The sequence below is a fragment of the Protopterus annectens genome, chromosome 17.part0 (assembly GCF_019279795.1).
Source record: "Protopterus annectens isolate FY-2018-M chromosome 17.part0, PAN1.0, whole genome shotgun sequence".
In the NCBI taxonomy this organism is placed as follows: domain Eukaryota; kingdom Metazoa; phylum Chordata; order Ceratodontiformes; family Protopteridae; genus Protopterus; species Protopterus annectens.
Genome location: NC_056751.1, coordinates 557535706 through 557550055, shown reverse-complemented (window position 1 = coordinate 557550055; position 14350 = coordinate 557535706). Strand labels below are relative to the sequence as shown.

At 36.0% G+C, this 14350-nt stretch overlaps 1 protein-coding gene across 2 annotated transcripts in view; it reads right to left on the bottom strand.

The window, feature by feature from the left end:
• Nucleotides 1-14350, bottom strand: part of LOC122791600 (non-muscle caldesmon-like) — a 1000623-nt gene that overhangs the window by 613731 nt on the left and 372542 nt on the right. The window lies entirely within an intron of this gene.

The window sequence follows — 14350 nt, the reverse complement described above, 5'->3', positions numbered from 1 at the left end:
ATAGCATTTTTTCCTTAAGGGCAAACATGTTAAATCTGACCAACACTGGTCTAGGCATTTTAGAGCATAGGTGTTGGGAGATAAAAATCCTAGGAGCATACTTAGCGAATGTTCAGTGAGCAATTGAAGAATGCATAAAAAGCAGGCAATCCAGATCATTCTTTTCTCTTAGGTGTTCCTGTAAAACAGAGGTTTTTCCATTGGCCCCCATCCTCCATGTCTATTAACTTAGCTTCATTTAGTTCTAGGCCGATGGTGTCATTCTGGTGCTTAATATCACCCATTTCATTTTCAATAACAGTAATCTGATCAAAGTGAAGTATCATGGTGATTCAATGTCACTCAATTTGCTGTCTTCTTTGTCCATAAAAGTGTTCAAATTATTTATTTTCTGTAGTTGCACAAGTACCTGCTGTAAGCTTGCTGGCTGTAAATCTTGGGAGGCCAATCCCAATGCCATTGAAGTAATGTGAGCACAATGGCAGCCTTCTAATAAGTCTGCTCATGTAGCCACAGGAGCACTCTACTAGCTACATATTGCTGTTTTTTGTTCCTACATTTTCTCATGCAGAAGTAGATTGTCACCAGGCTATAGCTGCTACCCAACTAACAAGTTCAAATGATGGAAAGCAGAATTCAGGTTGTTCAAAAGCAAAGTTGAAAGGAGAGGGGGTTAACAAAGTGTGTTACTCTGCCCTCATCTTGACTACAATGTCAGCAAGCCATCTACCTGTTGTAGGAGTAGAACCCACAGTTTTCTAGATCACAGGTGAGAGTGTGCTAACTGTGAGCCACTGACACGATAACTGTAAAGCACTGAAAAGACTTCAAAAGTATGAGAATCTTTATCTACAACAAATCCAGCCTATTTATTTTATAAATATTAAATAGTTTTCATACTGATTTAATTTTACAGCTTCTTTGAAATTTCAACATGAATTTGGAAATTCCAATCTTCTCACCCAGTATAATTTTTTTTACATATTTTTTGTACTGCGAAAGTGAATTTCATACATACCTACTAGTTCAAGGCATTGCAGAAGTAATTTATGTAAAATGGTTGGCATTAATAAATATTGTTTTTATTTCATTCTATGGTGTCCTAAACAGGAAAACATTCTGCTTGAAAACAGAAACATTATGAAAAGAGGAGGAAAACTGTAAAAAGAAAAGCAACACTTTTAATCAAAGATGTATGGAATAAATTGAATTAATATAATTCATACTCATAACTCTGTAATTCAGACATATAATTTCAGGATTTATTGCTATGTTTGTATATATTACCTTAACAGCCTAGAGATTGTACCTCATAATGATATGATTTATTTAGAGAGATCTTGACTGAATTTCGCAAATCAATCTGCCTTGGATAAATAAGACAGACAGGCATTTATGACTGGTTTAAGTGACTGAAGTCCCATACTATAGGCTTTCTTTGTGGTTTTACATATAGTTTATTTTCCCTCTGTGGCTCACGAACATGTAGAAGTTCAGCAAAACCAGCCAAAGTAAATCCAGTTGTATTAACTGCTGGCATGATTTTGGGTATCCTAGGGAGTGCTTTTATTATATTACATCATATAGTATTATTATAATGAACAAACAGTCATGACAGCATATAGTATTATTATAATGAACAGTCATGACATCATATAATATTATTATACTGAACAGTCATGAAATTATATAGTATTATAATGAACAGTCATGACATCATATAGTAACAGTCATGACATCATACAGTATTATTATAACAGTCATGACATCATATAGTATTATTATAACAAACAGTCATGACATCATATAGTATTATTATACTGAACAAACAGTCATGAAGTCATATAGTATTATTATAATGAACAAATAGTCATGACATTATATAGTCATCATATAGTATTATTATAACAAACAAACATTAATGACATCATATAGTATTATTATAATGAACAAACAGTCATGTCTGCTTACTGGTCCTATAGCAATCATAGTGTTAACCCCCACTAAAAGAAATGTAAGTGCAGAATTATTTTATTAAAGCAAACACTCAAGCGAGTACCTGTGCTATGAAAGAGCATGCATATCACAAAGAATTCTCCCCAGCCTTTGATATAAGGAATTTGAAAGGTACCATTGAAAGAAGATGCACCCTTCTCACTGTGTTCATATCATCTGTTACTGTACTCTTGACCACTCACGTCACACATCACTATTTGTATTCCATTTTTCTTTTTATTAATCTTTCAAAACTTCATTTCATTTGTTGAGGCATTTGTAGTATCTCCCATGTTTTTAAATGATGGTTAGGTTCCTGTTCCTTACTATTTTAACTCTTTCATGTTATACTGTGGGTCCTAATAATTTGTCCTTACTTGTACTTCAGGTAATTCGAGGCATGCTACGCAAAGATCTCTCTTCTTCTGTTACTTTTCCTTGGAATTACAAATATCTATCTATCTATCTATCTATCTATCTATCTATCTATCTATCTATCTATCTATCTATCTATCTATCTATCTATCTATCTATCTATCTATTTATTTCACATTTGTTAACCGGGTTGGTCCAGCTGATTTACAAAAAAAACTATTTTCAGTCGAGACCTGAGGAGAAAAGCTCCAATGACTTCTACGGCAATAAAAAGTAAAACAAAACATTATACACGAGATAAAATAGAGTACAAACTGAAATATCGGTATGCAGAACAAATTGAAGTTTTCACATAAGAAAGTGGGAGTACTAAAAATATAAACATACAAACAATATAGTCACAGTGTTTAGTGTCTTTTTAAAGTTGCTGGCATGAGTTATACTTCTAATATCTTTATTGAATGGCATCACAGTGAAGAATATTTACTGGTAGATTAATCAACTGCATGAGAGAAAATATCAGAGCACTCTTTTTGTGTTTCCTTCATCTGAGTCTACCCTGTGCATTCCATATTGCATGCACATGCACTAGCAGAAGTTAATAGATGTCTGTCATCTTTTTGTACAATAGTCTTCTGCGCAATTTCTTTCAGACATTTGCTAACTGAATTATTTTAGGTGATTTACCATTGTGTCTCAAAGGCTACAGAGAAGACAGGGTGGAAAGAAAACTTAAAGGATCAAATTGTGTCACTACCTAGGTAATGTGGCATCATGAGGATGTAGTCTCATTAAATTTGTGTGGAATCAGCATTATCTACAATAGTGAGTGTATAGCTATATCCAGCAGTATACCATTACATGCAGTATTCCAGCTATAATTATGTAATATTTATTTATTTTACATTTGTTGACCGGGATTGTCCGACTGAGCTGAAATAGCCCTATTTTAGCAGAGAATCGGGGAAAAAAGATTCACAAACATTACAGTAAGATTAACCATTTCAAAGAAATTTAAAATATTTACAGTACATGTCAATAAATATAGCAGTACAACAAAGTAATACAATTATGAGAAAGGAAGAGAAAAAATATCCACATGTGATCCCTGTTAATGTATATTATGACAGAGGGAGAGATGATAGATGTGTATTTTGAACAGACATATTAGGAGATTACGCTTCATGGTAAGAAAGAAAGAAGAGAGATAAAGAGGACTTAAAATGGCAGAGAGGTATGAAAGTAGTTGTGAATAGTTAGGCTAAGATGGCATAGTAGGTGGAATGAGTACTATGTTAGAGTCTGTAGAAAAGGATTAAGCAGGGTGGGAACATTATTATATATGTATATAATATATCTATTTTAAACTAATTGAGATATATAGCACTAGCCACACATTAGATATATTTATCATGATAAGGTTTAGAGAATCTCAAAGCAATGTAAGCTGAGATTATGACCATTCTACTGTCCCATTGGTCATCTAGTGGTACAATTGTACACTGATTATTGCCTATGATATGGTTCCTGTGATGGCTGCGCTACTACATGGTGTCAGTGGAGTCACAGTGGTCCATTGCACTGTATCATCACAATATTTTTTTATTGTGGTATGGGTCACATGGCCATTGATGATCCAAGATGCTCACCATCATGGGTGGATTAGTCATTCCTTTCTATCATTCTCACAGTGTAACCACATCAGACTGAACATATTTTCACATATTTTCCCTCATATTGTATGTGCACTTGTTATTGTGCATTCCATTTGTTCATTCCATATCAATGAGGTATTAGAGATGTCCTTAACCATCCTGTTTCCCCTAGAGTAATTAGATCTGCGCACTGACAATTCATCACAGCCTCCTTCCCACTTTATCTTAAAGGAAGTATGAGTCTGTCCTCCATCCCATGGTAATATCTACACAACCAGACAGATTTTCACACAACTGGACAAATATATACAGCTGTACAACACGTCTGATCAAAACTTGAAGCCCAAAACAATTCTTAAAATTTACTTTAACACATTCCACCTTCTCTATGATAAAAGTCTAAAAACTGCATTTCAATAATTTTCTAGATTTTGTGCATATCTTTTCACATTGTTGAACACACTTCAGTTTACTCACAACTGTTCAGTAAGGTCTTTTCAGACTGTACCTCACCCATTTTATGTATGTAAGTATGAATGCATGTATTTGTTTGTTCATTTATTTACTTATTTATGTTTGTTTACCAGAACGATCCAACTGAGCTCAATGAACTCATTTTCAATATAGTTCCATGTGGAAAAAAAATCCACAATGTTGACTATGACATAAATTACAATAGCTGAAAAGTGATTTACAAAATCAGAACATGCATCATTACACACATATATATATATATATATATATATATATATATATATATATATATATATATATATATATATATATATATATATATATATAGTTATACAGTGTGCAGAATTAGTAGATATACGTATATGTTTGCATTGGGAGGGTTATAGCATTTTAAAGCTGAAGAGAGATCAAATTGTTCTGTTTAACGAAAACAAAAAGTCATTTGTATAAGTACAGATGAAGACATTGTTAGAAATAAGAAAATGTCTGTGATACTTACAGATCTAATATTAGGAGACAGCAAGTTCCCCAGTTTAGCTATTTCTATTGAATTCAGAGAGCATCTAAAATGATCTTTAGACTTACCAACTGCTATGTTCTTTTGATTACTTGCAGTTTATGTGTGTGGTAATGAGATGTGTTTATTTTTATTGCAGAATGTTCCAATGTGGTGTACTGAGAATGCTGTTCAAAGTCATGGTGATACTGAGTTTTCACAAATACACACCACATATATCAGTGCATGAGTGCAGTATTCAGTTAATAAAATGTAACTGGACAGTGTGGTTAGTCTCTTCATATTCTTAGTAAATACAATACAAGCAAGCGAAAACGTGCTGACAAAGTGTTAAAAATCATCCTTACAGCTATTTCAAAGACTCAGTTGTAAGAAAGTCATAGGCCTGCAGTCAACACTCTTCTATAATCTTCTCATACCCTTCCACCTCCTTGTCCAAGAAAACACCCACACTTTTTACAACTTCTCCGATATTTAGATCAGGATCTGAATCAACTAATGAGCCGAAAAGATAAAATCTATAAGGAAATACCTGAAATGTTAAATGGATATTGTGAACCAAAATTGCTGATAATATAAAAAGGTGTTTATTAGTGCAACTAGAAATATAATGAAACTGCAATATGGCATGCTGGTGAAGCAAGATAACATGAATTCTGAATTTGGTGCAAATATGGATGAAGCATAAACACTCATGGTTCATCATTCTGAATGAAGCTTGTTAGGGAAAGGGATTATAGGACTTAAAGTTAAACATTTCCAAGAACATCTGAAATAGTATTAATTATAAAGAGAGTAGGGGGAGCACAGTGGTGCAATTGGTAGTATTGTCACCTCAGAGCAAGAGGTTCCTTGGTTTGTGTCCCCACTGCAGTGCTTCTGTATGGAATGTGCATGTTGCCCTGTGTTCATGAGGATTTTCTCCAAGTAAGATAACATATAAGACCGAGAGTTAAAATGTGATACATTTGGGTAGATAATGGCATAGAAACTGGGTATATCATATATCTTTAAGTGGAACTGGTACTGCCTAGTTTTTAGTATTAAGCAACAAAGGTTAAGGTTCATTTATGTGAATTTTATGGTAAGTAATACAATTGCTCACATGAAGTTTGGTATAGCGGCAGAAGTTTTAATTTATTTATTTATTTATTGGTTTTCTTAATAGGAAAAGTCCAAATGTGACTTAAGAGTGAGAACTGGGGAAATATTCTCAGAGAAATATATACATTTCAAATAAAACATTTTTACTGAATATATATATATATATATATATATATATATATATATATATATATATATATATATATATATATATATATATATATATATATATAAAAATATATATATATATATATATATATAAATGTATATATATATATATATATATATATATATATATATATATATATAATACTATATACTATATATGGAAAAGTAAATTTCCATTGAAATCACAGATTGTCATCATTTCCTGCAGCTCCCCTATCTTCCTATGTTACAGAAAAAGACTACTGAGTCTCTGTCTGTGGCACCCTTGTTTGTTCTTCCACTAAGTTTTATCCCTGTTTTCATCTTCTGCAAAGCTATTCCCCTTCTGTTTCTGTGAAAGCTGTTCTTACTTTCAACTTAATTTAAAGAAATAATCATTGGCATGCACATTTCTAACCAAGCACTAAGCACTGCTTTCCCTTCTGGGTTAAAATAGAGTCTGTCCCTTGTATACAGTTGATGTCCCTGTAAACCTTTTTCCGTCATCCTAGCAGTCTCATGCCCACCTCTCTTGTCCACTGGCACAGCCTGTTGTTAGACTTCTCTTTCTGCAGTGTGTTGGCTATCAACAGAGATTAAACTTCTGTGACTGCTACCTGAAATTCCCTCTCCTGGTATTTATTTCTGTCACATTTCTGGCCCTGTTTGCTGCGACCTCATCTGTCTCCTCTGACAGACTATTGGTGCTTACAAGCACCCAACATGCGTCTGTCTTCCTGCTTATTACTTTTTTCCTCTCATATTTTTTGTGTCTGACTAAAAGACTAATGTCACTTTAATGTAGTCTGTTTCTTTCTCCACTCACCAAAACTTTAAATCCCATTTGTAATGGCTTCACCAGTCACAACAACCATCCTCTCTGCGCTAATACTAATTGTACCTCCTTTACTTCCTGCCCTGTGTCACTGTCCCTCTTATCTGTAACCTTTTTCTCTCCACTTCCCTCACCCCTAACCTCCTTTCTGTATGTTCCAGGTGACTCACTCCATGTATACAACATGTAATCCTTTTTCTAATCCATCCTGTAGTCCTTCTGCAGGACTTTTCCTCTCTTCTGGCTCTTCTATTTGCAACTTCCATTTCACCTGGCATTAAACTTTTAAACTGTTTTGTATTTAAACTGTTTTGTATTTAATGGCGGCTGCAGTGGTGGGGCAGCCACGGTGGTGCAGCGGTTAGCATTGCTGCCTCACAACAAGAGGTTCTCCGGTTCGATCCTCAACTGGGGTGCCTTCTGTGCAGAGTCTGCATGTCCTTCCTGTGGTCGCGTGGGTTTCCTCTGGGTGCTCCGGTTTCCTCCCACATCCCAAAGACATGCTGTAGGTGGATTGGACACTCTAAATTGGCCCTAGGTGTGAGTGCCTTCTGTGGAAGGTTGGGCGCCAGGCTGGCAACTCGACACCATAAAACTCCACTGCCAATTATGAGCAGACAGGTGATCCACTGTGGCAACCCCTAACCAGGGAATGCCGAAAGAAGAAGAAGAAGATTCACACTTGTGGAAGAATTTTAAACTTAAATGTAAAACCTGTAGGCACATTTCTTCTGACAGCTCATTCTGAATGCCATTAAGAAAATCCTTTCTAAGCATCTACAAAAATGCATGGTTCATACTCTGCATGCTGTTTTTCTCTCCATATGTGCTGCCAAATGGAAAAGAATTTATAGTACATCTGACTTAGGCTCACCTTATAAATGGGATATGTGATGCTATATATATAGCATGATGTGCTTGGAAATATATAGACACTGTTTAAACATTCATGTACTCTGCAAATGTATGCACACTGTTTAAAATATCATGTACTCTGTAAATACCTGTATACTGTTTGTACACTGCCATACTATGTGCAATCTTAATCATTTTTATAAAAAGGTCTGAGGAGCTTTCCTCCACTGGCCTCTGCTGAAAAGGGGCTTAGCTACACCCAATTGGACTTTCTCTGTAAAAAAAGGCAAAACAAACAAACAAAGAAATCAAATGTTTCCAAAGGTTATTAATGCGAGTGTGCAAAACAAGTTGCCAAAGTCTTCCAAATTATTTTCATTGAGTCAATTAACTTTTGTTTATTGCATCCTATCTTTACCACTGATAAATGCATTATTATTATTTTTTAAAAAATTAAAAACTGAAGAAAAACTGGATCATCTCACCCTGATCAAGATGCCAGCTGCAATAATAAAATCACTGTAACATTGTCTTTCACAATTCAGCACTATATGATTACCACATAGTTCTGCACAGAAATTCTACCATTCATTATCTTAAACAGCTATTCAATTTTTTTTTTACAATTCTGGTGCTTTTTTGTGCATTTCAGCTAATTTTATGGAAAGTACCTATCACGTCTTCTCTTAATTCCTCTCTGTCCATTATCAGCTGCAGAATTATACATAAATTCTAACATTCTAAAAAGTTGGTCAAACACTATTTCAAATACATCAAGAGAGCTTTTTGTGATGTTCCTAAGTTTTAGTGCACTGGTACCACTGTTGACTTTCACTAGTCCGGTGGTGTTTCCTTTGTTTGTATATATAAGTCGCAATGGTTGTCGCACCACATCAGCAAAATTCTTAAAATTCATCCTCTTAGGTAATTTTTCTCCCCTTGCTCTCTTTCCACACTTCTCTAGTCACTCTTTGATTGTTAAATTTAACCTTCCTTATATGTTCATTCTGTCTGTTTGATTGGTGACTTTCATTCTTCTCCTGAATAACTACCGATGTGAAGAACTTGCTCATTGTTTTGACTTGTTGACCAGGTTAGTCCTACTAGGCCAATGGCATCTTTTCAGAGGAGATTTTATATGGTATTTATATTAACTAGAGGAAATTTGATCAGGGCACATTTTCTTTCTTCCTGTCTAAGGATTCACATTAATTACCTGATCATCTTTCCCTCTCCAATATATCTAAAGCTTTTTCTATTTCTTCTTTTTGCCCCTTTTGTCATTGTCCTTTCCAATTCAGCTATTGTTTCACTCTAATGATACCCACCTTCAACTTTGCCTTTTTGTATTCATTACCGCTTTTCGTGCCGCCATTTTTTGTTCACCCTTTATTTTCTGCATCTTTCTCCTCCCAGTTTACCCATGCTGGTTGCATCTCTCCTCCTAAGTTCTTTCTTTATCCCCTTATGGCCCTTTTTTAACTCCTTCGCATATTTCTTCCTTAATTTACTTTCCCAGCTCATGCAGTGGATTCATTTTAAATTTGTTGACTGGGTTAGTCCTATTGAGTATTTGCCTATTTTAAGTAGAGACTTGAGGTAGAATTTATACAGAAAGAGGACATGTAGCCAACACAATTGTAAAGTTTTTTTTTTTTCTATTTTTTCCTGTGACTTTTGTTGCTATACCTGCTGACCATCACTTGCACAAAAATCCTCACATCCATTCATTCCTCCACAATGGGTAGTCATCTGATTCATGGAAGTGAGAGTGGTTCTGAGGGGCCATAATTCAGGCAGCCATGAGTATTTCTTGTCACCTTATATGAGGACATTTCAAAGGTCTAATCCCAGACTCTAGGGGCCAGGATGAGCTATCTGCATTACTGGAGGGCCCATAACATCCTCTGCCCTATGAAGGTATGCTCCAGTGCACCTGATAATGAGGGCTTCCACCAGATGGTGCTTGATGGAGTGAAAGTTCACTTCCCAGCATGCCTATACAAGACTAGCTCTTCAGCAAGGGATTGTGGCAGTGCCTGTCCTCCTGTGCCCCCTCCTGATGGGCATGCCCATCTTCCACTACCAGCTCTGTCAAGTGTCTGAGCTGCTAACTGAACTAGCGCCAGTGCAGGCAGAAGGGACCCAAAGGATGTCACCTCAGGAGTGCAGTACCCCTCTTATGATGCACTACAGTGACAGTGCTGAAACATGAAACAATGCAATTGTAAACATGAAACAAAGTAATTGTTGTAAATGGAAAACCATAAACCCTCTAATGTTCCTCATAACAAAGGCCACTGTGTCATCTGTTGTACCACTTAAACTGGTATTGTTATATGTCTGTATGTTGTTACTTACTGAAACCCCGACCCTGTAGACCTTGCTTGTAGTCCATTATCTCTTTACACATTTTTGTGCTGAAAAAGCACACATGTGTTTTATCACTGTTGGATAGCAGTTATTTTACCAGCATCTCTAACAACTGCATAGAGATTATGAGAGGCATATCAAGTATTATTTCCTTCTTTGATGTTTTTTCTGATATTCAGCTCTAACCCTTATCCATCTAGTGTTTCTAATATCAGTTTTTCCCTACTCTTTGTTTTCTGGGTTTGTTTAAAATGCATGCTAAACATCAGGCTCCTCAAATGGACTCAAGCCTATCCATTTCTTCATAATAACAAGTTCCTAGAACCAAGAAGGTGATAGTGGTTCTGTGGGACCATGATTTAGGCAGCTATGAGAAGCGTGTTTGTTCTCTCCTTCAGGTGTATCCTGGATCTGTTCATAATCCTAACACTGTCTTTTTTTCCTTTTTGCCCCTGTGACTGTTAACAGGTCAGTCATCTGCTGATGCCTATTCACTCCACAGAATGAGGGACATTTGACCAGTACCACCATGAGGGTTGTTAGTACCCTTGCTGCTATCCTAAAAACTCAGGGCACACGTTATGACCCTAACCCAACCTTGGTGGCGATGGGAGTAACTGCGTCATCACAGGTGCTGTTTATGTCCCTCAGCTCCATACATGTGAGCTCCTTCTTATGAAGTAGCAAGAGCTACTTACACTCGCATTGGCAGACACAATCTGTGTACTCTACACTGGCTTGCTGATATGATCTGGAGCATCAGAGAGACAGTTAAGAGCTATCCCCATCCTCCCAAAATGGGCACAGTCATCCTCCCCTCTCAACTTCATCAGCTACCTGATTCATAACTTGAACTCATATTGCCTTGGCTATAGTCCTTCTGCACCATGGAGCTGTCTAGCCTAACATCTTCATGTATACTAACATCAGATAGACTACAAATCATGTCAATGCACCAAGAATCCCACAACTCTACATCTAGCTAACAGCTCTGGTTTTTGACATTTGTCCTTTCATAACTTCCATTTCCTCTTCCAGTGAGCAGTTCAAGTCTTCCTTTATGATCCTTAATCCAGAATACTGATATCCTCCTCCAAGTATACTGTTGGTCAGGTCTCCATTTCCTCCACAGTGTCAGTATCTCCCTTATCTAAACGAGATGCAGCCTGTTTATCATAACACTCATTCAACTCCTTGTGCTACACTCCTTCACTTCCTGCTCGGCCTTCCCTCCCTCTATCATGCCACTTGGCTGGTGCTTCCATAGCTATTCCTGCACAATATGTTGTAGACGGTATTCTAATTTTAGACAGTAGTAGATTTCCATTTGTTTATTAGAAGTTGAACAATAACACCTCAAACATTTTAAACTGCCAGTTGATTCTTAAGTATGGTAAACTACCCAGATGGTGAATGTATGGTTTGCAGTGATATCAATGACTTGAAAATTACCGATTCCTCGAGATCCCATCTGTTTTGACTTTAACGATCACATTCATTTCTATATAACCAGTACAGTCAAATGACCAGAACGTGTACTATTAGCCTAAACAAGAAATGTGTGTTCAAAGCTACTACATGCAGTAAATCCTTAACAACACTGTGGTGCATCAGAAAATGTACTACAAACTTACTTTCTCCTTTACTCAAATGCCCTGTATATTTCTGCTTTTTGTTTATGCCAAAGGTAGTACTCTTAGACTGTTATACTCATTCTTCATTTATTTGATATTACTATGTATATCTACTGGCATTAGACATGGCAGTAATCTAGTATTTAGATGTTAGAACAAAAAGCTCACGCTTCTCAAAAATATAGCCTATTCAGAACTGCAAAGTTACCAAGTAATCATGCACCCATTTATCAATGTCCACTAAATTTTCAGGTAGAAGAACATTTTTTCCCTGAAATTTATCCCCAGTGCCATTTTAGTGTCTTGTGAACAATCTGTAAATACTACCTTTACAGAAAGTATCAAAAGGCAATTTACTGTACAAAATTGTGTGATGAAAAACACATGTCCAAAAAGAGCATTTTAGGGCATGAAGATTTATAGTACATCTCAACATTTTGCAGAAGTGTGACTAATGTAAGTACACAAAAATATAAAATTGCACGTGCACCCTGTTGTGTCTTGCCATACGAACACAATTTTTATTTCAGTAGTCAGAAGTAATAGAGCCCAGTCTTTCAGCTTTTGATCTGGACATGCTGTATAATGCATGTATGAAACGCAAACAACAGATGGTATGTGTAAAGCAGCAACTCAATTTATCAGAGCCAGGCAACCAGTAGAGTGTTTCCTGGCAGGCAGATTAAAAGAGAAAACAAAAGGATCCAGAAATAAGAAGGCAAGAAGTATGTTCTTCTAGTTCATAATTCATTACTTTACTTATTTATAATGGTAACACGGACATGTAATACAATGAGATCGAATGTCCAGAAAAGGTGTGTTTATAAACTTTTCAGGAAACAATAGAGAAGACACAAGACACATGGACACACATGCATACACAGATTCATACACATATTGTGCGTACATGTGTGGGATTGTGTGTATATACATTCATACACAAACACACAAACACACACACACACACATACACACACACACACACACATATATATATATATATATATATATATAGAGAGAGAGAGAGAGAGATAAGTATAGTTATAGATCAATAGATAGATATAAACAGATACATTTTTTTTGTTTTGAATTTATTAATCGGGTAGGTAGACTGGTCTAAGGACACAGACAAACACAGGCACACAGATTCACATAAGTATTAGGTGTGTGTGTGTGCGTGCACGTGTGTGTGTGTGTGTGTGTGTGTGTGTGTGTGTGTGTGTGTGTGTGTGTGTGTTCCACCCACTTTGCACCATCTTAGTAATGGGTGGGAACCATAACACAAACACTACTCCTTCCCTCAACCCTAACCTTACACCTTACCTTCATAAAAACCTATCCATACCACTGCAACTATACAAGACACACTTAGACACAAAAACATTCACAAACACACACACAAACAGCACTGTATCTATTTCCTAATATTACGCTGACCCTAACCCTAAAATACACAAACTCACACACAAACATACAGCACCCATCCCCAACCCTAACTGTAACTCACACACAGACACACACATGCTCTCACATTTCCCACCCCACTTACCTGTCTGGACATTGCACACCATCAACATTTCTACTAGTCAGCTATCTGTAGCATTAACATTAAACCACACTCTCTACTTTTGTTGAAGAAGTAGAATTTGACAAAATGTGGGTGGACACAGCTATAGATATAGATACAGATACAGATGTGTGTGTGTGTGTGTGTGTGTGTGTGTGTGTGTGTGTGTGTGTGTGTGTGTGTGTGTGTGTGTGTGTGTGTGTGTGTGTGTGTGTGTGTGTGTGTGTGTGTGTGTGTGTGTATATATATATATATATATATATATATATATATATATATATATATATAGTTTACTATCAAATCCTTGAAAGGCATTCCATCGAGTAATGACTTACTTGACAAATAAACTCAAAATTACAAACATCGGAAAGGCACAAAGACAAAACCAATAATGTCAACAAGTCCATTTTCGACATAGTCAGCATTACTCAGCATACCTTACTGGCCCCCCTGCACCCCTGCTAATTATATATACAAACTCCGAGATTGAACTATAGTGAGGAAATGAGTTCATTTGCCAATCCCCACTGTAGTGCAATCTCCGTGCAGAACATTGACTTCACAAATATATATATAAACACACACACACATATATATATATATATATATATATATATATATATATATATATATATATATATATATATATGGGTCTACTTCATTTGACTGAAAATACACTTCACTGAAAATGAAATTACTAGGACCACTTTACAGAAAGCCAATTTCACTGAAAACTCATTTAATTGAAACTCATTTCGTTGAAAGTTATATATGACCTTTTCCCCACTGTAGTACGATCCTGGTGTTAGTATATATATA